A 22,814-nucleotide genomic window follows, 5' to 3' on the forward strand; every position below is an offset into this window, starting at 1 on the left:
ACTTTGTCTCTACATAGGTTTTGATAAATCTCCCTCAATGACCTTACCCTTTATTACCAGTACTAGGTGAAATGCTAGATTTCATTTTCTACTCTAAAAAGGAAGAAGCCAACACAACTCTAGTGTCTAGAGCAGTGTTTCCCAACCATGGTGCCGCCAGATGTTGCAAAACTACAACTCCCAGCATGCCCGGACAGCCTTTGGCTGTCCGGGCATGCTGGGAGTTGTAGTTTTGCAACAGTTGGAGGCACCATGGTTGGGAAACACTACTCTAGAGTATCTGGCGTTCTGTAGACCCATGCCAATCTGTCGTTGTGAAGGACTCAGTCCTTGATTTGAACAGCCAGGTGCATGTGGACATTATAGGGCTAATAGGACAAGGCAGGGGTCTCTGAATCTACATCTTTGTGGTGGGGGAGGAATGCAGAAACATCATTGAACAATTATACAGAACATGATTAATGAGAACTCCGCCAGTAATCAATATTCCTCAGAACTCATTGTGAGGCTTTCCTGGGAACATCTGTGCAGCAGGTGAAATCCTCCATGTGGTTGCACAAGGCCCGGCACATTTCCTGCCTGAAGACGTAGCAAAGTTCAGCGCTTGCCTTTGATGAAGAAACACAGAAATAATCAAGATGTTTCTTCAAACCGTAACATATCCGCACATCACACAACCTAAACTCGATAGATGTACATTCACTGACTGCAAGATAGCAGCATATATTCAAACACGTAGGTGTGAAACATGGTCTATATGTGCAGTACATTCGGAAACTTTTCAGACCCTTTCATTTTCTTTTTTTCACATTTTGTTTTGTTGTGGCAGAATGTTACAAGTCTTTGCTAATTTATTAAAGAATAAAAATTCCACCCGCAAGGTTTCTTGGTTATGATTAATACATTTCTGCCATTCTTCTCTGCAGATTGTCTCGTGTTCTGTCAGGTTGGATGGGGACATCAATGGAAGCCATTTTTAGGTTTCTTCAGAGATGATTCATTGGGTTCAAGTCAAGGCTCTGGCTGGACTACTCAAGGACATTCACAGAGTTGTCTGTGGTAGAGGGTGTGATGCAGGGCAGATGGCATTAAACCCTTGTATTCGTGATGCCAGGGTGTGGTTTATCCTCAACACTACCCGAAGGTATACCGCTGGATTCTGGGCTAGGCGCGGGGGCAATAAAGACTCGGCCATCTGTCTACCCTCAGTAAAGCTACTGTTGCCCATAACTTGGCGTCAAAGTCTATACAGTTCAGTCAGGGCCCAAGGAGGTGACTAGTGACTCAGAGACCTTAAGGGCTTGCTGTGACTTGTAGTAGGACTGGACAATTTTGTGCAGGCCATGCTGACTTGCCAGATGACAGGGGTAAGGGGTAACACCTCCCGTACTGGGCCACCACAAACTCCCCCTCTTAGTTAAAGTCGTCCTCGACGTCCATTCCTGGAGTGTCGAGGACTGAAGTGGCCACTGGGGCCCCATTGACAGTTCCTGGGGGCATTTATGCACAATGTCCTTCTCAGGTCTGGATTACGAAACAAGATAAGGATGAGTCCATGTGGCATGGTGAATGTCCATACATGCTCTTTGAATATATTGGGTTAATTTGACTTTGCAACTGCTTTCTGAATACATTCAAGACAACAATATACATATCAATATACATAGATTCATGGATTGGGCTGCCGGAGGCTATCTACCCAATGCCATGGCTCTTGGGGCCCTTTGGTAGCCAAACTCCTCCCCAGAACTCAATAGACATTGTCATACTGTACAGCAATTTTATTTTGACCTACGGTACTTCATTTCTACTTGTCTCTCAGGGGAACCCTCTGGCCAGTAGAGTATCCTGTGAACATAGACAGAAAAATGTTAGACAGCTATGTACTCTAGACATGGACTGAAAAATATTCAGGGCTACAGTTCTAATCTAGACATTGACATTTCACTAGACATAATTAGTAATAAGTATACTGACTATACTGGACTATATGTGACATAACTTTTATACACAGTACTACAACTTAATCTCAGTAACGCGCTGGAAGTTTTCATGGCGGTGAGGCAATGGCTACACTTTTCCTGACTGGGTCAGGATACCTCCCATATAGATTTCCATGAATAAAAACACTGTACATTTTAGGCATTTCTGTACAAACATATTATACACACTTTATTACAGCACACCAGAACTATTATAGTACACCAACATAAGTATTTAAGCAAAAGTAATAAGCAGAGATATATAACTCTGATGGTATGTACATATTTTCATTGTACCGCTCCACAGTCCTGGTACATTATAGAGTTCTTACTAAAGAATCTTGGCATTTACACTTATGCAAATGGTTACAAATAAACTTCTTGTCAAGTTCATCAGGCACTCTTTCTTAAACGTTGCATAACCTGTAAAGAACAAAAGTACTTCACAAAAAAAATGAGTGATATACAGCAAAATTATCACGGGTACACTAACTTGGGAACTTGCCATCCCAGCCTCGCCGGTCGGAAGGCTTCCGAGGCTGGGACATGTAACGGGATCCACGGGACTGTGCCCCCTCCATAGGACTCACGTGGGTGTTCCAGTTCACCCGTGACAGGGTGGACTCTGCTCTGTAATAGTGGGGCTGATGGTAAGCACCATTTGAACAACAGCAGCTTGCGCCACTGGGGGAACAACGGTTGGTGTCTGTTGGGCCGGCCAAACCTCCTCTGCGGGAGTAGGCCGAGGCACTTCAGTTGGTGCCCGCTGGTTAGGCCAAACCTCCTCGGAGGTTCGGCCCATGTGCCCTCAGTCCCTCTACAATCTCGACCACCTGAGCTTCTCTTCTGGCCCTCTCGTACTGGGCTGGTGGGACTGGGAGATGGGACTTCCCTGGCAGGGGAAGAAGATGCTCCCTCGTATATTGAATCAGTCCAGGCTCCTCGCCAAACAACCACTTAGGTAATGGTGGTGATTGGGATTCTGGGCCTGGGGTAGAAGGAGGGGTAGAGAAAGCGGCCTAAGCCGGAGTACTCACTTCTGACTCCTCGGTGTGAATTTCGGCCCAGGACCCCCAGGTCCGGTGATGAGTGGACAGCCTCACCGGCAATGATGCACAAGAAAATGCCGGTGTACCTTCCTCCGGGGTCGGTGGCCAGTCTCCATCGTCCTCGGGCAGCAAGACTTGGTAGCAGGCCTCTTCGGCCCCGTGGGAGATGTGCTGTAAATGATCTGCCAGCTCCTGAAACATTTGCGCGGCAGCAACTTTCCGGGCCTCTGGCGCTATCTTGGGACTCTCTGCACATGTGCTTGCCTGTTACGCCATGTTGCTCGTTTGAGCGATTTTCGGCAAACTGAGAGGTGTCGGCTGCGCTGCTCCTTTTATGCAGGGCTTTGGGAAAATGGATGCCGGACGGAAGTGCGTCAGCAGTGCAGTGCTGACTTCCGCTGCCCTGGCACCAAGGGGCAGATCTTTACAGTTCCACTTCAGCATCGATACGGCAACATGGTGGGACGCTAACCAACGCGGGACATTTTCTTGCTCTTCTCCGGCACATCTTTAACCCTTTCAGCTACAGGCAATACTTGGCAACGTAAGGCTGGGTTCACAGCACGTTTTGTTAAATACGGTTCCCGTATACGGCTGGTAGGAGGGGGGCGGGGCTTAATCGCGGCGCCCGCACTGGTCGACCGCGTTTTTGCCTACGGTCAGGAAACCGCATATGGCAGAAAACAAAGCCGACCGGAGGCTGCGGTTCACTCCGGTCGGCTCATAGACATGCATTAAATACGGTTGTCGAATACGGCTGAGTGCGGGCGCCGCGATTAAGCCCCGCCCCCTCCTCCCAGCCGTATACGGGAACCGTATTTAACAAAACGTGGTGTGAACCCAGCCTAATATAGCTTAAGACCTAATCTTATACATGGTTGACACAGTACTTTTCTTCACCTCCCCCTCTATTTCACAAGCGCCACGAGTAAAACACTTTCTTCTAACAAAGTTTTGTACACTTTCTGGTGCAAATTTTATTCGCATCGGCATTTTTGCAGACAATACTGGGCACAGTTCAGACTGGGGGAGAACTTGTGGCATAAGACGCACACCCGTATCCTGTTCGTAGGAATTACCAATGGAATTACCCTAGGGGCAAATGGCATTAACCCCTTGTATTCATGATGCCAGGGCGTGGTTTATCCTCAATACCACCCGAAGGTATACCACTGGATCCTGGGCTAGGCACGGGGGCAATAAAGACTCCAAGTTACGGACAACGGTAGCTTTACTTAGACTAGACAGATGGTAAAGTCTATACAGTTCAGCCAGGGCCCAAGGAGGTGACCAGTGACTCAGAGACCTTAAAGGGGTACTCCGCCCCTAGACATCCTAGCCTCTATCCAAAGGATAGGGGGTTGAGATGTATGATCGTGGGGGTCCTGCCACTGGGGACCCCCGTGATCTTGGCTGTGGCACCCCGCTGTCATCACTGCAAGGAGCAAACTTGCTATGTGCATAATGACGGGACATACAGGGGCCGGAGCTTCGTGACGTCATGCCCCCTCCCATAGACTTGCATTAAGGGGGCCGGCTGGGACATCATGAGTGGGTGGAGCTGTGACGCTATGATGCTCCAGCCCCAGTATTGCAGGGTTTGCTGGGACGTATAGTAGGACTGGACAATTTGGTGCACGCCACGCTGGCTTGCCAGATGACAGGGACTGACTTGACTTGACTCATAAAGCTGTGACTTTAGCTTTCTTGAATTGATGGTGGCTGCAGGACTTGACTTTGAGGCCTCCAATACTCTGGACACACACACACTAGGCACAACTGCACTGGACCTCAGCAGGAAGCAAGAGCAGAGCTCAAAGAGAGAGAAGCTAGCTCCGCCCAGGGCTTATATGGGGGAGATTAGCAGGGAGCCAATAGGTCACTCTTGGGGTCACCTGGTCACTGATACCTCCTGGGTAACAATCACATGACATATCACATGGTATAACTCTTAAAGAGATAAACACATATTATACAGTGGAATATATTTACAATGGGGAAACAAGTGCAGGGGCCCTGGAGACACTGATGGAGGCTGCCTAACAGGACAGAAGGGGTACGGGGTAACACCTCCCGTACTGGGCCACCACATGTCCCTGAGCCACTACTATGTTATCTTGGCTGTGTGCTTAGGGTCTTTGGGGGACATTTATCAAAACCTGTGCAGAGGAAGAGTGGTGCAGTTGCCCATAGCAACCATTCAAATAGCTTCTTTCATTTTTCACAGGCCTCTTTAAAAATGAAAGAAGCAATCTGATTGGTTGCTATGGGCAACTGCACAACCCTCCTTCTGCACAGGTTTAGATAAATCTCCCCCATTGTCTTGTTGGAAGGTGAACCTGCAGAGCACTCTGGATCAGGTTTTCATTTAGAATATCTCTTTAATTAGCTCCATTCAGCTTTCCCTCAACCCTGACCAGTCTCCCTGTCCGCTAAAAATGTGACTGTAGGTTGTTAGGCTTCATAACCTGTTCATGTATTGTAGAGAATAGAAACAGTCACTTTCCCTTTCCAGCATCTAGCACAGTGGTCTCAAACTATGGCCCTCCAGATTTTGCAAAACTTCAACTCCCAGCATGCCCGGACAGCCAATGGCTGTCCGGGCATGCTGGGAGTTGAAGTTTTGCAACATCTGGAGGGCCACAGTTTGAGACCACCGATCTATCAGGGTATCAGCCACTAGTAGGGGCTAGACTCAGGAGAGGACATCAGTACTTTTCCTCAGATGGCCTCACAGAGCAGGAAAAGACATAATGACCGACCATTATACAATGTTCCCGGCTATTATGTGCAGACTGCTGGACTATCATTATGCTGTAGTTTATAGTTCCTACAGTACATAGGCTCCTTAAGTGCAATACATACAAGTATTATTCTTGTACAGTATACTCCAGGCTAATGGTTTTATAACAGTAGAAGGCTTTTTATAGGCTTTTATTAATGGCGTGGCTGCATGCGACCATCTAGAAATGCAATCTACAGACATAAGAAGTGGACTATGGAACAATTTATCAAGGGTGTTGTTGGCGAAAGTTTTTCTACACCTTTAATTTGTGGTGTTGGAAATGTTTACGTGCACCGAATGTATTAAATGGTCACATGGCATGTCATAAATATGATGCCTGGATATACATTGATATTCTATGCAGCACAGCAATACAGTACAGAACAGCAATAAAGTGATATCACAATAGAGGAATAATCTAAAAAGGAATGCCACAGAGAAGGGGTAACCAGAAGTAGCATCTCTTCTTTGTTTTATCTAATTCATTATGATTCCCACCTGCCTCAAAACTGCACTGTGTAAGAGCACACTAACTCTGCTTATCTCTATAGGAAACCAGAACTCTGTCAGGTGCATTCACACGCTAGTAACTAGCAGCGGAAACCCGCTGTGAGTTACGCTGTCATTCATTTGAATGGGTCCAAGGACAGTACTGCAAATCTGATACTATTGCGGACTGTCTGTGGACCCATTCAAATCAATGGTAGCGTAACTCGCAGCAGGATTCACGCAGCGGGCAACCCGCTGCTAGTAATAGCGTGTGAACGCACCCTAATCCTTTTTTTCCAGACACAAGATATATGGAAACATAAACGCCTGTATAAATAAATAATAATTATTAAATATACGCCTGTATAAATAAAACGCCTGTATAAATAAATAATAATTAAATAATAAATTAGATCTCTGTGCCAACTGTGTACTGAGAAGGAGTATTAGTAGAGACATGCAGTAAAGGCCCTTCTCCATTCCTGGGGTACTCCGGTGGAAAACAATTTTTTTTTAATCAACTGGTGCCAGAAAGTTAAACAGATTTGTAAATGACTTCTATTAAAAAATCTTAATCCTTCCAGTACTTATCAGCTGCTGTATGCTCCACAGGACGTTTTCTTTTTTAATTTATTTTCTATCTGACTACAGTGCTCTCTGCTGACACCTTGTCAGGAACTGTCCAGAGCAGGAGAAAATCCCCATAGCAAACATATCCTGCTCTGGACAGTTCCTGTCATAGACAGAGGTGTCAGCAAAGAGCACTGTTGTCAGACAGAAAATAGCTATACGACTTCCCCTGTAGTATACAGCAGCTGATAACGGACTGGAAGGATTAACATTTTTTAATAGAAGTAATTTACAAATCTGTTTAACTTTCTGGCACCAGTTAATTTAAAAAAATATCTTTGCCACCGGAGACCCCCTTTGAAAGCAAATGAGCAGTGCTGGAAAGGCTGAAGTGATGTACTGTGGTTGGCAGAACACTCACACAGCACAACCTTCATGAGTGCATTCATTCACTGAGAAGGCTGACAGAGTAGTGGGGGGTCAGTTGACTGGCAGATGGATGGTTAATGTTGTCATTGTCACCATACTTGTCATGCTGGGTTGAGGCTTTAAAGAAGTGAGATGAGGATGTCTGGTGGACCTTATGTAGTAATGTCCCTTCTAGTCATATGAAGGACTTACTCCTAATAGCATAGTTAACTTTGCTGTTTGGGGCATGGCGTAGGCAGGTATGATGACATCCCTTCATTGCACGGGCCATTGCTGGAGTCCCATTACCTGTCTTATAGACTGCAGGTTTAATTTTGTCTGTAGCTGTAGCCAACAAGGTGCAGGGATAGGTAACCAACACAGGCTGGTGTGAGGAAATGCTGTCATGATGTCATCACCTGCCTGCTTGCGCCAAGCCGCTAAATGAAGGTGGCATTACCACTCAGCTCCATTCATTGTGGGAATGAGGCTAAGTGACTATAAATGTTAATATTCTAAAGGAACAAACACAGTATGGAGGGGCGGGGGCACCTATACTGCGAGGAGGCACTGAAGGGGCTGTGAGGGGGTTCGAAGATATGATGTCTGTGTATACAGGGGTCCCTGAACACATACAACTCCCTAACATACAATAAATTTAACTTATGACGGCCTCTTATACGTTAAATAGTATGTTGAATACAGCATCAATTTACCATGCGTCACTGCTGACTTTTGCTGCATACTATATAAGCTGCTATCCTGGCGGAGCTGCATGTGAATTTCTGCTGAGCAGCTGCAGTCAGTGCACATTGGAAGATACATCCACAATGAAGATAAAGAAAAGGCTGCACTCACCAATGAATTTTCAACTGTGCTTTAATGAGTCCATAACATGGGGTACAACTCACAAGCGGGTGCTATCACAGGACTGGCAGTCCTGTGATAGCACCCGCTTGTGCGTTGTACCCTAGGTTAAAGCACAGATGAAAATTCATTGGTGAGTGCAGACTTTTCTTTATCTTCATTGTGGATGAATATTGGATTTCTCTTCTTACAAGGCTTCGTTGCACCGCCATACCAGTGCGGACTTTGCATAATCCATCTTAAAGGGGCCTCGACCAACTAATGTGATGAACTCTATATAGGTTCTTTTCTACTTTTGGACATTGGAAGATACTGCACAGTGATTGGCTGGAATATTTGCTACTCACAGTCTCAGTGTAATTGACTAAAAGTTATCAGCCAATTGCACAAAGTTCCCGCTACACCACCATCCAATCAGCATCAGAGTTTTACACTGAACACTGTGGCTGAGGAGTCAAGGCATACTGGGAGGAGCAAAAGAAAAAACATCTGTACAGTAAAGGAAAAATAAACAGTAAAGGTCTGTATAGTACTGGCCACAGAATAGGTGGTAAATATATAATCACTGGGGGTCTGACCGTTGGGAGTGGTAGTATAGAGCCCTGCATTGGGATTGGGATCCCATGGAACACAATAAAATACTTGCAGGCGGTAATGAGGCTGCTGCGGGTGATCACAGAACATACAGCGGGTCCCACAAAATCCTGGACAGTCTGAAATGCCACAGGGAGCTGATGAAATGGCACGGGGGTGGGTGATAAAATGGCACACAATGGATAATGAAATGGCACGGAGGGTACTAGCTGCGAAAGCTGTGACAAAATGCTTGCAGGAGTAGGCGGGATCAGACACATGTTGTGGGAGCAGGCGGGAGTGAAACACACACCTTGCAGTAGCGGGTGGTAATGGTCAGAAATCCAGTGTGATTAAGGAAACAGTCCCATGCAGGGCTCTACGGTAGCACACCTGCATTCACCGTCTCTGGAACTATGAGGCTATGTTCACACGGTGGAACGTCCCTGCAAACATTTTCCCTGCAAACATTCCACTGATGGCAGAGCAGAACACGCCAGCGCTAGGACTGCTTGGAAATGTGCTTTCCCATTGACGGCAATGCATTTCCGTGCAGACTCCACAGAAAGAATAGACATGTCAATTTCCACGGCAGATGTTTCTGAAATTCTGCCATGTGTACAGTGCAGTAGAATTCCATTGAAATGTCTGTACGAAATTCTTTTTGCGGAATTCCGCACAGACTCAGCTATATTGTTCATTACCATTGGCAGTAAATAGAGAAGTGATCAGACATGTTTAGAGCAGAGCTTTCCAAAATGTGTGTTGCGACATGTTAGTATGTCAGCTGCTGTGTAAATCAAAAATGACCTTGCATGTATTTTTTATAGCTTCCTCTTCTGTCATATTCGTGTATGCACACTCTTGTCGAAGGATCATACAGGTACGCAGTATGTGTTCTTGGGCTTAAACAGTGTAAGTTTCAGTGGCAGCGGGCAGAAGTATGGCGTAAAACGTCATTCCACACACTCCTAAGACTGAATTACTGTGTCGTGAAGTGATGCATTTCTGAAAAGTTTGGAAAGCTCTGCTATAGAGGCCGTATACACAGATAGAATGTACACAGTGGATGCTTCCTGCAGCCGGCACAGGTACAAACGTTAGATAAGAAGCTGGAGAACTGACAGTAAACAAGTAGCAACCAGTCCGAGGGGAAGAAACCTTTCAAAGTAGCCAGAAATCCACAGTTACAACACTTTGCCAAAGCTTCATTATTATAAGTCGCCAATATAAATACCAGGAGCTGTGCCCGATCCACTGGAAAATCATTTAGTCAGCGGCTATGAGGAGTAAGGGGACATGCTGACGCTGGCCATTATGCCGGTCATTTCCCATTCACAGAAGCAGGCTGTCAATATCTGTGTGTCAACGACTATTAATGTGTATTTGTATTTGATATAACATGTATGTCACACAGAGACATCAAAAATACAATATACAAGAAGTTAAGAAGAGCAGACAAGGAACAGGTCACGTAAGTTCCTTTTACAGTATGGTTCCTACACTATAGCAGCTCTTACCTTTATTACACATTTTCCCCAGATATACCAACTCTGTTAAGACGGATTCATACACAGCATTTTAGGGAAAAAAACACCAAAGCCAGAAGGTTTCTAATGTGGAAAATAAAGGAAGGACTTTTCTCCTTGTTGGATCTACTTCTGATTTCAAAAACTACAGTGGCTTTTATCATCCCCCATAATCACAGACTTATAGGACAAGCAATAAAGATACCTGTCTGTCCACATTTCTGTCCTTCATTAGAGGCATCGCTAGAATTGGACACCCAGGATGCAAGCCCCAAATTCTGTGCCCAATGCCCCAGATCTCTGGTCAATTGTCACCTTCAACTGCATCTGCATAATCTGGATGTAGATACAGTTGAATACAGTGGCTCTGCCATTCAGTCACATAGGCTGAAGGCACTTTAGTCCTGCACCTATAGGGACCAAGGATAGGATCCCTTAGCTATGACATCATTGTGCCTGCCCAGGGAGTCTGTCCTGGAGACCCATAGGCCGACATTTATGAATGCCCTTAGACTGTTTTTTGTGTCTAGAAAAGGCACAAAAAAGGCACAAGCAGGGTTTATTTGCGCCTTTTTTTACGCCTTTTTGTTTACACATTTCTGCTGATTTGGAGTTGCAATTCACTGATTTTGGCAATAGACATGATATGGAAGGGTTTTATCAACTGCGCTTTTTTGTGAAAAGGCGCAAAAAAGGTGCAAAGCCACTGAAAAGTCTCTAAAACTACACCAGCCCAGACTTAGCTTAGCTTTCTGGTGTATGTGAAGAGAGAAAATTCAGGAAATGTGACCTGCACAAAATTTATTAAATCCTCTGTGGCCATTTAATAAATTTGGAACTCCTACACACTACCAGCACACAAAAAAAGGTGTAAAAAATGCTTCACTTACACCTACAAGGATAAATAACGGCCATAGGCTGTAAGAACTAAATTAAGCAGCATTGTGGGTACAGGAATAGATAAGGTAACAAGTAATATTACTAACATTTTAATTGTGCCGTGTCTGTGGGTTGGCATGGCCCAGGGTCTGGTCAGGCTGTATTGGGGCTGCTCTGCCAGTGGGTCATTCCCCCTGTGGGCACTGGTGTTGCAGCGGTTGTGATCGCTACTTACAGGTGGCTGTAACGTGGCTGTAACGTGGCTAGTGGGCTTGCACTTCATGATCATAAAGTACACTAACGACCTGTTAGTTTAATATATTTTTCTGAAAAGCCTTAGATGATTGTGCATGTTGTAGATGTGCGACCATGTCTGTTGTTTTTTTTCTCTATTGAATTAACATTTTAATTGGTCACAATAAATGACAAGGACAAGGGTCATAATTAGTAAATTAGGGGCACTATGGGGGGTTTTAATTAGTAGGTGGAAGCACTATATTAAATAGGGAGTGTTAAGGGGGTTTAATTAGTAAATGGGTCGTCAAACTAAGGGGGCATCAAACAAGAATGCTTTTACTGAGGCAGGGCTAGGTTAGTATTAGGGGACATAAAGAAGGTTTAAATAGTAGGTTGGTGCATCATAATAAATATGGGAACTAAGGGGATATTATACTAAATCATGGGGAACTAAAAGGGGGCTTAATTAGTAATCAGGGTACTAAAGAAGCATCATATAACATGGGGGCATTAAGGGGAGTGTAATCAGAAAGTGGGAGCACTAAGGGTGCATTATTACTAAGTGGGGGCACTGTTTCTCATAACAGGGCACTAAGGGCTCCATTACTAAGTTTGTAGGCCATTTATAGGGTCATTTATATATAGTGTGGGAAACTATATAGAAAGGGTGCTGAGGAACATTATAACTAAATGGGAGGCACTAAGAGGGCTCCAATACTGGGGAGGGTCACATTACTGAGGGCACTAAGTTGGCACCTTTAGTAGGTGGGGGACCTTTACTTTGTGTAAGCACCCTTTTACTGTGAGTGGAATTTATTACTGTACGGAAGGGGCCACCAGTACTGTGTAGGACACACTACTACTAAGGAGGGTAGAAGCCACTATTTTGTGTGGGGCTCTAAGGAGGGCACCAAACTCTATATAGACAGGTTGTGGCCAGCAGAATTTGTCATGGCATTCTGGGCCAGGAAAGGAGAAGATGTCACCTGTGAGTCACTGGATGTAATTACACTTGTCACTAATCACTTATATCAGGTCCACAGTATATGATTATACCTTGTAGAACAATACATTACTGGAATGTGACAAATATATGGCACTGTATGGTGGTATTATTGTTTGCATTGGTCCATGTTGTAGATATATGTAGTCATAGTGTGGAGGGATTATTTGCTACTTGCATAGTACTATTATTTGGTTTAGGGTGGGGGGTGTTCAAAATATGGAAACAAGACTGGGTGGTTTTGAGGTGGTGCCACAACTTTTTTTTTTTTCTTTTTTTTTTAAGAGCCGAGGCAAGTGCTCTCTATCACCCAAAGTGCAAGAAAAAGTGCAAACGTGTCACACTAAAAAAACGCGCACAAAGGATGCGGTCTATCGCTAAGCCCTTCTCCAACAGGAGAGTGGCCCCCCAACAAACCTACCCTTCACCTCCGGGCCAGAAGGCACCTGCAAGGATCCAGGTTCGATGCCCCTTTTCGCCGAAGCTACTAAGGGGCCGAAAATGCTCCTGGCTTCAACCTAGGCGTTAACCAAGGTATCAGCCAAGGAGCCGTATACTGATGGTATCTTGACCGAAGCCAAGATGCCCAGGGGTTGCAGGGAGGTGAGGAACCAAAAGGCCACCCACACCTCCCCTAGACTGCCAGGAGGGACACCCAGAAGGGCTACCGCAACCGGACAATCCTGTGTACAAATAAAGACACAAACATGGCACAGTGACAACACATAAAAATAATAAATAAGTGGACGAGTGCAGATATACTGCCCGGTCATCAGGCTGGATCTATAAAAATTACCCTGATTCTAGCCAGAATGCCGGGATACCAAGGGTGAGTGCCAAAGGTGAAGAGTATGGTGCAGTGCATTCACTCAGTGAGTTAACACCCAGTGAGTTTCGGCACCTCAGGGCCACCACTCCCCGAGGCACAGAAGTACCTCGGCTCTACACCCCTCTACCTCATGGCGAGACCCAGAGGGAACAGGTCAAATCAGAGCAGCCGTCGAGCTGATTCCTCAGAACCAGCCCCGGAACGCCCCGGTACACCTGCCCCCTCCATGCAGCACCCATCCCCACCAGTCTCACACCACAACTTTTTTTTTTTTTTTATCTAAAGCCGAGGAACGTGCTCTCGATTCACCCAAAGTGCAAGAAAAAGTGTTACACTAAAAAAAACATGCAGAAAGGATGCGGTCTATCGCAAGCCCTTCTCCGATAGGAGAGAGGCCCCCCAACAAACCTTACCCTTCGCCTCCGGACCAAAAGGTACCTGCGAGGTTCCAGGTTCGATGTCCCTTTTCGCCGAAGCTACTAGGGGACCACAAATGCTCCCGGCATCCCCCTTGGCGTTAGCCAAGGTATCTGCCCGCAGAGCCGATAACGGTAGGTACCCTGCCAAAGCAGGAGTACCCGGGGTGTTTGCAGGGAGGTGCGGAACCTAATGGCCACACACACCTCCCCTAGACCGCCAGGAGGGACACCCAGAAGGGCTACCGCATCCTGACAAATCCCGTGAACACACAACACGCAAAAAGTAACACAGTGAGACAAAAAGAAATAAGTGAATGTGTGCAGATATACTGCCCGGACATCCGGCCGGATCTATAAAAATTTCTCTGATCCTAGCCAGAAGGCCGGGAATCAAGAGGTGAGTGCCACAAGGTGAAGAGATTATGGTGCCCGTGCTTCAACTCAGTGAGCCAGTATTCCCAGTGAGTTTCGGCACCTCGGGGTCACCACTCCCCGAGGCACAAAAGTACCTCGGCTCTAGACACTCTCAGCCTCGTGGCGAGACCCGGAGGGATCAGGTCACATCGGGGCAGCCGTCAAGCTGATTCCTCAGAACCAGCCCCGGAAAGCCCTGGTACACCTGCACCCTCCATGCAGCACCCATCCCCACCAGCCCCATACCGGCGTTACAGTCCACCGGCATGAAAAACTGATAAGAACAGATACTACACTTGATCTTAGCCAAAAAAAGAAAAGTCTGTCAACACAGACCATCATATTTTCTCCAGCATTTCAGAAGACCGTGAACTGAAGCTCTTGTTTTAAATCAATGCAATCATTACATAAGAGAACTGCACTATGACAAGTAATGGAACATGCATACTACAGTCAATAGACCTGCATCACAAGTCATCTTGGAGTGAAGCAATCTGTCCAACTTTACTTTCTTTTACTTTGTGGGAACAGATGGTCCAGGGTGCCTGACCATGCATATTCAAATCTTGGTGGATCCTGCTGAGAACCAAGAGAGAATCAGCAGCATGGGATGGTCTTACATCTGCCATTCATCTGTTTGAGTCTTCCTAAAAGTGCCCCAGGAGTGCAGAACTAGCTCAAATGCAAGTAAAAGGTACACAGTATATTTCATTAGAAATGTGGGCATGAAAACTAAGGCAATAAAGCCGAACTTAAGCTATTTGCATAGAGAATAGGCATAATCATATCTGAAACAACAATAATGTATATGAGCTGTCACCTTCTATCGGGCTCAATAGGAGAATTTTATTATTGGCTTTGTGCACAACAAATTGGGATTTCTGTCAATTATGTACAGTGATCCCTCAACTTACAATGGTCTCAACATACAATAGTTTCAACATACAATGGTCTTTTCTGGACCATTGTAAGTTGAAACCAGACTCAACATACAATGCTACAGACAGTCCAGAAACATGTCAATGGCGGAAGAACTGACCAATCAGAATGGGCATCCACTGGTAAAACCCCTGTATTACTGAAGCGTATGCACTGACTGATGTCTGGTAGCGCCCCCTAAAGTACAGGGAGGTATTACATGTTCTGTACACTTTACCTGTACCAGGGTTACCTGCTCCTCTGGACACCAGGTAAGAGCGACTCCATGTTACTTTTTTAGGACATTGTGTACTGTACAGGACCCCGAAGAAGCTCCTGTCCTCTACATAGACCAGTGTTTCTCAAGCAGGGTGCCCCCAGCTGTTGCAAAACTACAACTCCCAGCATGCCCGGACAGCCTTTGGCTGTCCGGGCATGCTGGGAGTTGTAGTTTTGCAACAGCTGGAGGCTCCCTGCTTGGGAAACACTGACATAGACAGTGATAACAGCTCCCAGCAGATCTTTCTTACTTTTATATGTAAGGATTTGCTTTATCTATATTAGTTATCTACTTATTTTTCTTTAATTCTCACTTTCTCCTATTTTTGGGTGACATTTTGGTGGCTTCAGAACCAATTACCAGGTTTCCATAGAGTTCTGGTCTCAACATACAATGGTTTCAACATACAATGGTCGTTCTGGAACCAATTAATATTGTAACTTGAGGGACCACTGTACTTAGAAAAAAGCAGGTGGGCCATAGTATGAGGGGCTTCTCACAGTACAACACATTTACTATATTTTATACCAGAAATTGTGTAAATTCCAGCAGAACTCTGTGTATTCTGTTTCTTAATAACATAATTTATCTTGTCCTAAAAAAAAAACATTTATTGATGGATAACTGGGTAGAGATTTCAATAAAGATAGGAGCCCAGGGACTCATTAGATGGGAGAAGACGTCTATGAAGGACGTGTACAGAGACTGCTGTCTTCTATGTCCCTATAAACTGAAGAAAGCACGCTGACTGTTCCTTGACACTTTAGAAGTACCCTTATTATACAGAGATTTTGTAATCTTGTGCTCTTCAGTGCTTCTATATTAGTTACAGTACATAATAGTCTTACAAAAGTGTAGCCAAACCTTGTAAAGTTGGCACAGTGCAGTTCTGTGATGGATCAGAATGTATCCGCTGCTGTTTTCCAGCATATCTGGCAGTACCAAGAGTCCTCTACTCTGGGGATTGTGTCTCCTGGCAAATGGACACCTAGAAGGAGGCCAGAGCTTTCGGCAATGGATTCAACTCACATATTTTACAGTATTAAGATCACCTTGTCAGTAAGTTAACGGATATGATGTACTTGATTTATAATAACTACCACAGGCCGAGTATGCAAACCAAAAACAGAACCCAGAAAACCCAAAGGCTGGTGATCAGCAATAGAGATGAGCGAACTTACAGTAAATTCGATTCGTCACAAACTTCCCGGCTCGGCAGTTGATGACTTATCCTGCGTAAATTAGTTCAGCTTTCAGGTGCTCCGGTGGGCTCGAAAAGGTGGATACATTCCTAGGAAAGAGTCTCCTAGGACTGTATCCACCTTTTCCAGCCCACCGGAGCACCTGGAAAGCTGAACTAATTTACGCAGGAAAAGTCATCAACTGCCGAGCCGAGAAGTTCGTGACGAATTGAATTTACTGTAAGTTCACTCATCTCTAATCAGCAACTTCTCTCCCCATCTTTGCAGCAGAAGTGACCATATTTTAATTTTACACTTACACTTATATAGGGTATAAGGGTACGTTCACACGCGCGGATTTTCGCAGCGTATTTAGCTGCGGATCCGCTGGTGAAGGCCCCACTCTATGCTGGCTTTACGCCGCTACGAGCAGACACGGTGCAGCAATGTGCGCGGCGTACTCGCACATCGCGGCCGCTCTCCCTGCTCTGAGCTAGACAGAGTATAGTGCGACTCTCACATCGCAGTGTGTCTGCTGGTAGCGGTGTATTGCCACTACGAGCAGGCACATGTAAAGACAGCATAGAGCGGGGCCTTCACCAGCGGCTCTGCAGCGTAAAATATGCTGTAAATCCGCGCGTGTGAACGTACCCTTACAATCTGTACACAAGGCAAGCATGGCCTACTGTCATTTAACTTTTTGCAACACGTCCCGTCATCCCGTTTATAAGCCACTACACTGTATGTACATCCAGTAATTTACCAGCCGAATACCCCAATGTTTTTTTAGTGTGTCCGTCAACCCCATTAAAGGAGTTATCGAGGAAAAAACTTTTTTTATATATATCAACTGGCTCCAGAAAGTTAAACAGATTTGTAAATTACTTCTATTAAAAAAAAATCTTAATCCATTCAGTACTTATGATGACACGTGTCTCGGGAACCGCCCAGTTTAGAAGCAAATCCCCATAGCAAACCTCTTCTACTCTGTGCAGTCCCCGAGACAAGCAGAGATGTCAGCAGAGAGCTCTATTGCCAGACAGAAAACAACTCAACTTCAGCAGCTGATAATTATTGAAAGGATTAAGATTTTTTAATAGAAGTAATTTACAAATCCGTTTAACTTTCTGGAGCCAGTTGATATAAAAATATTTTTTTTCCTGGAATACCCCTTTAATAGGGTATCTAAGAAAGCCTTACTAGTGGGGAAAAAAAGAAAAAAAAAGAAAAAAAGGTGGGATGGAAATAATACAGGAGGCAACACAGATCATATCCTTGAATATATGAAAGAGCCCCATGGTCCCCGACCTTCACATCATTCACATTATAGCTTATAATCCCCTAAAAAGTCTATGAAATAAGCATTTTTCTGTTCTATATATGAAAAGCAGAACATTGTTCTGAGAAAAACAAGCAATGCTGGAAAAACTACTGTTCAAGATCAGAAAGCCAAAAGAAACAAACCTAAATCTGCAAAGAACCGAATAACCCAGTGAAGACCTTCTACTTGTGTTAAAGGGGTACTCCGGTGCTTACACATCTTATCCCCTATCCAAAGGATAGGGGATAAGAAGCCTGATCGTGGGAGTCCCGCCGCTGTGGACCCCCGGGATCATGCACGCGGCACCCCGTTTGTAATCAGTCCCTGGTGCGTGTTCGCTCCGGGTCTGATTACGCTCGACTGCAGGGCCGGCGGCGTGTGATATCAAGCCTCCGCCCCCGTGTGATGTCAGGCTCCGCCCCTCAATGCAAGCCTACGGGAGGGGGTGTGATACCTATCACGCCCCCTCCCGTAGTCTTGCATTGAGGGGCGGAGCAGAACCACTCCTTTATTGGGGGATGTCTTGCTAATTGCCTATAATTTCCACCTGTTGTCTGTTCCATTTGCACAACAGCATGTGAAATTGAATGTCAATCAGTGTTGCTTCCTGAGTGAACAGTGTCATTGACTTGTAGTTACATTGACAGACATTTATCAAGCGATTTAGTTAAAAAAAAATTTAATAAAAAAATGTCGCACAAATGTCGCACCTGCGACTACGCTATTTTTCATGTGACATTTAGACTGGAAAGTGAGAAAAGCAAGTCTTCCAAAACTTAACTATGTAGTAATAATTTTAAAATGGACTACGGGTAGTCAGGTATTTATTAACTGCGACAGTCGCAACTGCGCAAAAAAAAGTCGCAACAAGGTTAAAAATTGACAAAATTTACTCCAGCTCAAACATGGAGCAGAAAAAGCTACTACCAAAGTAAAAAAGGAAAAATTGCTTATGTGGAAGTAATTTAGCAACAGGCTGAAAGCAGTTGATAAATAAGTCACACATAAGCAAAAAAAAAAGTAAGGAAAAAATTACAAAAAAAAAAGATACATAAGCAAACATTGATAAATGTCCCTCGTTGAGTTGTTTAAGTGTTCCCTTTATTTTTGTGAGCAGCGTATATATAAGTTGTCAGAACCCACCAATTTCAGGATACTGGCTGTCTTATGTGTGTGCAGGCTCTTTCCCTGACGGCAGATGTGTGGATTTCAACATGCCTGATACTTTCTTCTTACATGAGATACGCTGCTGCCAGAGGTGTCTAGCTGAGGAATATACTTCTCTCTCACTCAGCCCACAGCAACCAATCAGATCTCTTCCTTCATTTTTAAAAATACCTGTGAAAAATGAAAGAAGAGACCTGATTGGTTGTTATGGGCAACTCCGCAACTTTTCCTCTGGACAGGTTTCGATACATCTCTCCAACATGTGTATAGGGAGTTTATACAGGGTAGCTGTCAGGTAGTGAAGTTGCAGAGGAACCTTTTTTTTTGTCTTTGTTTTGTTAGTTTGATACGTCATACAATTACAATGGAAATTGTGTCCATTGCTAGTATGTTAAAGGGGTATTCCAGGAAAAAACTTTTTTTTATATATATCAACTGGCTCCAGAAAGTCAAACAGATTTGTAAATTACTTCTATTAAAAAAAATCCTAATCCTTTCAGTACTTATGAGCTTCTGATGTTAAGGTTGTTCTTTTCTGTCTAAGTGCTCTCTGATGACACCTGTCTTGGGAACCGACGAGTTTAAAAGCAAATTTCCATAGCAAACCTCTTCTAAACTGGGCGGTTCCCGAGACACGTGTCATCAGAGAGCACTTAGACAGAAAAGAACAACCTTAACTTCAGAAGCTCATAAGAACTGAAAGGATTAAGATTTTTTAATAGAAGTAATTTACAAATCTGTTTTACTTTCTGGAGCCAGTTGATATATATATATATAAAAAAAAGTTTTTTTCCCTGGATAACCCCTTTAAGGTCATGTCCTGGATACACTCAATAGTACAACCAATCCTTATGGCACGTGCATGATACCCGAACACCTCTGTCACATGTCTGACATTTCTTAAGGTGATGAATTAATATTCCTGTCTGTATAACTACCCATAGTGACCTTTGCAAGTTAATTCATGTTTTTCAGTCAATTATTCCTCTGTAGAATCAAGGGTACAATGAAGTTATTTTCTCCCATCTCACCCCTGGAGTCAGAAAGGTCAAAAATCTGTAGCTTAAGTATAAAGACATCACTTCAGATGTGCTCTCATCTCGCCAAGCTTAGGCCAGTGGAAAAGTAGAAAAGTACTGATCTATATGTGAATTTATGTGTTTGCTATAGACGTAGGGATATTGGGGGAGATTTATCAAAACCTGTGCAGAGGAAGAGTGGTGCAGTTGCCCATAGCAACCAATCAGATTGCTTCTTTCATTTTCCACAGGCCTCTTTAGAGGCCTGTGGAAAATGAAAGAAGCAATCTGATTGGTTGCTATGGGCAACTGCACCACTCTTCCTCTGCACAGGTTTTGATAAATCTCCCCCATTGTGGATATGCTGCCCATATCAGCTATTAATAACACAGAACCTGTTCACCGTATTCTTCCTGCTCTAGGTTAATTGTTTGAATGTGTTAAAAATTGAAATCCACATCATTAAGTGTTTCCATGGTTACAGACTGTAAACAACCCCACTGTAGTCTGATCTGCTGTTCTACTCTACCGCATTTTTTCTGTCCTCTACTTTTTGAATACCGCCAAAATGTAGACTAAAACATACTAAGTATCTTAACATATCAATACTAAAGACAGCCCATGTGGACAAGGAGGGCCAAAACCACTCAGATAACATCCAGTGTCACTAATATTGAAAGCGTTGAATGAACTGTTGGCTAGCAGCGGATGTTATCGGAGTTGTTTTTGGTCCTCCTTTTTGTGGTGTAATTGTTGTTGGTCTAAGTTTTAGTCCACCTTTAAGTGACATTGGGAGAGATTTATCAAGACCTGTCCAGAGGAAACATTCCTGAGTTGCCCATAGCAACCAATCAGATCGCTTCTTTCATTTTTCAAAGGCCTTTTCAAAAATGAAAGAAGCAATTTGATAGGTTGGTAAATCATCCCTTTTGTTTTGGTTAATAGACTGTATAGAGATATTGGACATTTCTGTACTTTTGCCAACATATTTTGGTAGACTGAAACAAGTACAAAAAAGAAAGATCGTGGAGTCGGCTACTACTCATTAGTCAAGCATATATAATGGTGCAGGTTGCAGGTGTCAGCTTGTAGGTTACCAGAGGTTCTCTGCAGAGGTATACAAGGTGCCAGGGGCCTCGGGAAAAACCCAGAGCCCAATATTTATAATATAAATAGTAGGAAAGTGGCACTCACCAGTTTTAGTAGATAAAATCTTGAATACTTTAGTGTTTCATCTTTAAAATCAGTTCGGTTTAGCAGACATAGTAAGGTAGTGAAGACAGGGACAGCAGTAGCTACTTCACGTGTTTCATGCGCTTCTTGAGGCTAAACAGATGAAACAATAAAGTATTCAAGATTTTATCTACTAAAACCGGTGAGTGCCGCTGTTCTACTATTTATAATGACACTATGTAGATTAGTTCGAAATTGGTGGACGGTGGATGACAATATGACTGCAGGACCAGCATCAGTATGTTTGTAGTCTCTCACCATACGTCATAGGACATAGGTTTTACTAATCATAAAAATGTATCTAGAATTTTTCTTTAAATCTATCTAATCTACTCGGCACAACAGTACAAACTACAATGCAAAGAGGCTGAAGTGAAGATTTTGCTTCTGAATGCCAGATAGGTCTCAATAAGAATCTGCAAAATAGCTAATCCCCAGAAGGAGAATTTTCTCTCTAGTTTCTATCTGATCATAATAAAGCCTTGAAACATGGCTAGAGAATAAGTAATGTCAATGTTACAGTACTGGGGTCCTGGAGTTGAATCCAACCAAGGACAACATCTGGTGCAGTTTGTATAGATCACAAGTCTCAACTGGCACATGCACTGATGTGTATGTCAACAATCTGCGCAGTGTTGCACAATATGTTGGTGCTATACAGATATGAGGAAATAAAAGAAATAAGAGCTAAGAGACAGATAGTCATTCTTATACAGCACATGTTTTAAGTGAAAAAAATAGTATAACAAAAAAAGAGAGACTCCAGCTCACCATGGGTGCCATTAGGTCAAGGAGATACATCTGCAGGGAGCACGAGAGCGGAAAGCCGAGCCATATCCTCGGTGAACCAACTGATCCAAGTAGGAGAAATGGGGAAGAGGGAACTCCAGCTCCACAGTGGATAAAATTTAACCTTTAATGGTACAAGCGGTCCGAAACGCGTCGGTGGACGTGGGTTTTAACTCACCAGAGCACTGTTTATCTTTTTTGTTCATTTTTGGATTTTTTACATGTACCATTAAAGGTTAAATTTTATCCACTGTGGAGCTGGAGTTCCCTCTTCCCCATTTCTCCTACTTGGATCACATGTTTTAAGTACTTTGGAGGGCAGCTAAGTAGGTACTGTTCCTGAGTGTAGCTTGTGAGGGCTGCTTGAGCATGTGTGCTGGATGCCAGATGGGCAGAGGCACCAACATACCCCACTTCTATGGCCAGTGTACTAACATACAATGCAAGGTCAGTATGGGTAAAGGAAAGTCTAGATACAATACAGCTCTGGCACATACAGTATTAAAGGGGTTCTCCGGTGCTTAGACATCTTATCCCCTATCCAAAGGATAGGGGATAAGATGCCTGATCGCGGGAGTCCCGCCGCTGGGGACCCCCGGGATCTTGCACGCGGCTGACAGCTATCACGCCCCCTCCCGTAGGCTTGCATTGAGGGGCGGAGTGTGACGTCACACGGGGGTGGAGGCGTGACGTCACACGCCGCTGGGCCTGTGGTCGTCGGTAATCAGACCCAGAGCAAACACGCTCCGGGCACTGATTACAAACGAGGTGCCACGTGCAAGATCCCGGGGGTCCCCAGCTGCGGGACTCCCGCGATCAGGCATCTTATCCCCTATCCTTTGGATAGGGGATAAGATGTCTAGGCACGGGAGA

At 44.4% G+C, this 22,814-nt stretch overlaps 1 long non-coding RNA gene across 1 annotated transcript; it reads right to left on the minus strand.

Annotated features, from left to right (window-relative positions):
- Positions 1-265: 265 nt before the first annotated feature.
- On the minus strand, positions 266-22,120 carry LOC130301931 (uncharacterized). The gene is made up of 3 exons (XR_008852274.1): positions 21,437-22,120; positions 21,114-21,282; positions 266-1,848 (listed from the first exon to the last, which is right to left on the minus strand). It is a non-coding gene; the product is annotated as an uncharacterized LOC130301931 (long non-coding RNA).
- Between the last annotated feature and the right edge of the window lie 694 nt (positions 22,121-22,814).

This window comes from Hyla sarda, chromosome 1, assembly GCF_029499605.1.
Source record: "Hyla sarda isolate aHylSar1 chromosome 1, aHylSar1.hap1, whole genome shotgun sequence".
Taxonomy (NCBI): domain Eukaryota; kingdom Metazoa; phylum Chordata; class Amphibia; order Anura; family Hylidae; genus Hyla; species Hyla sarda.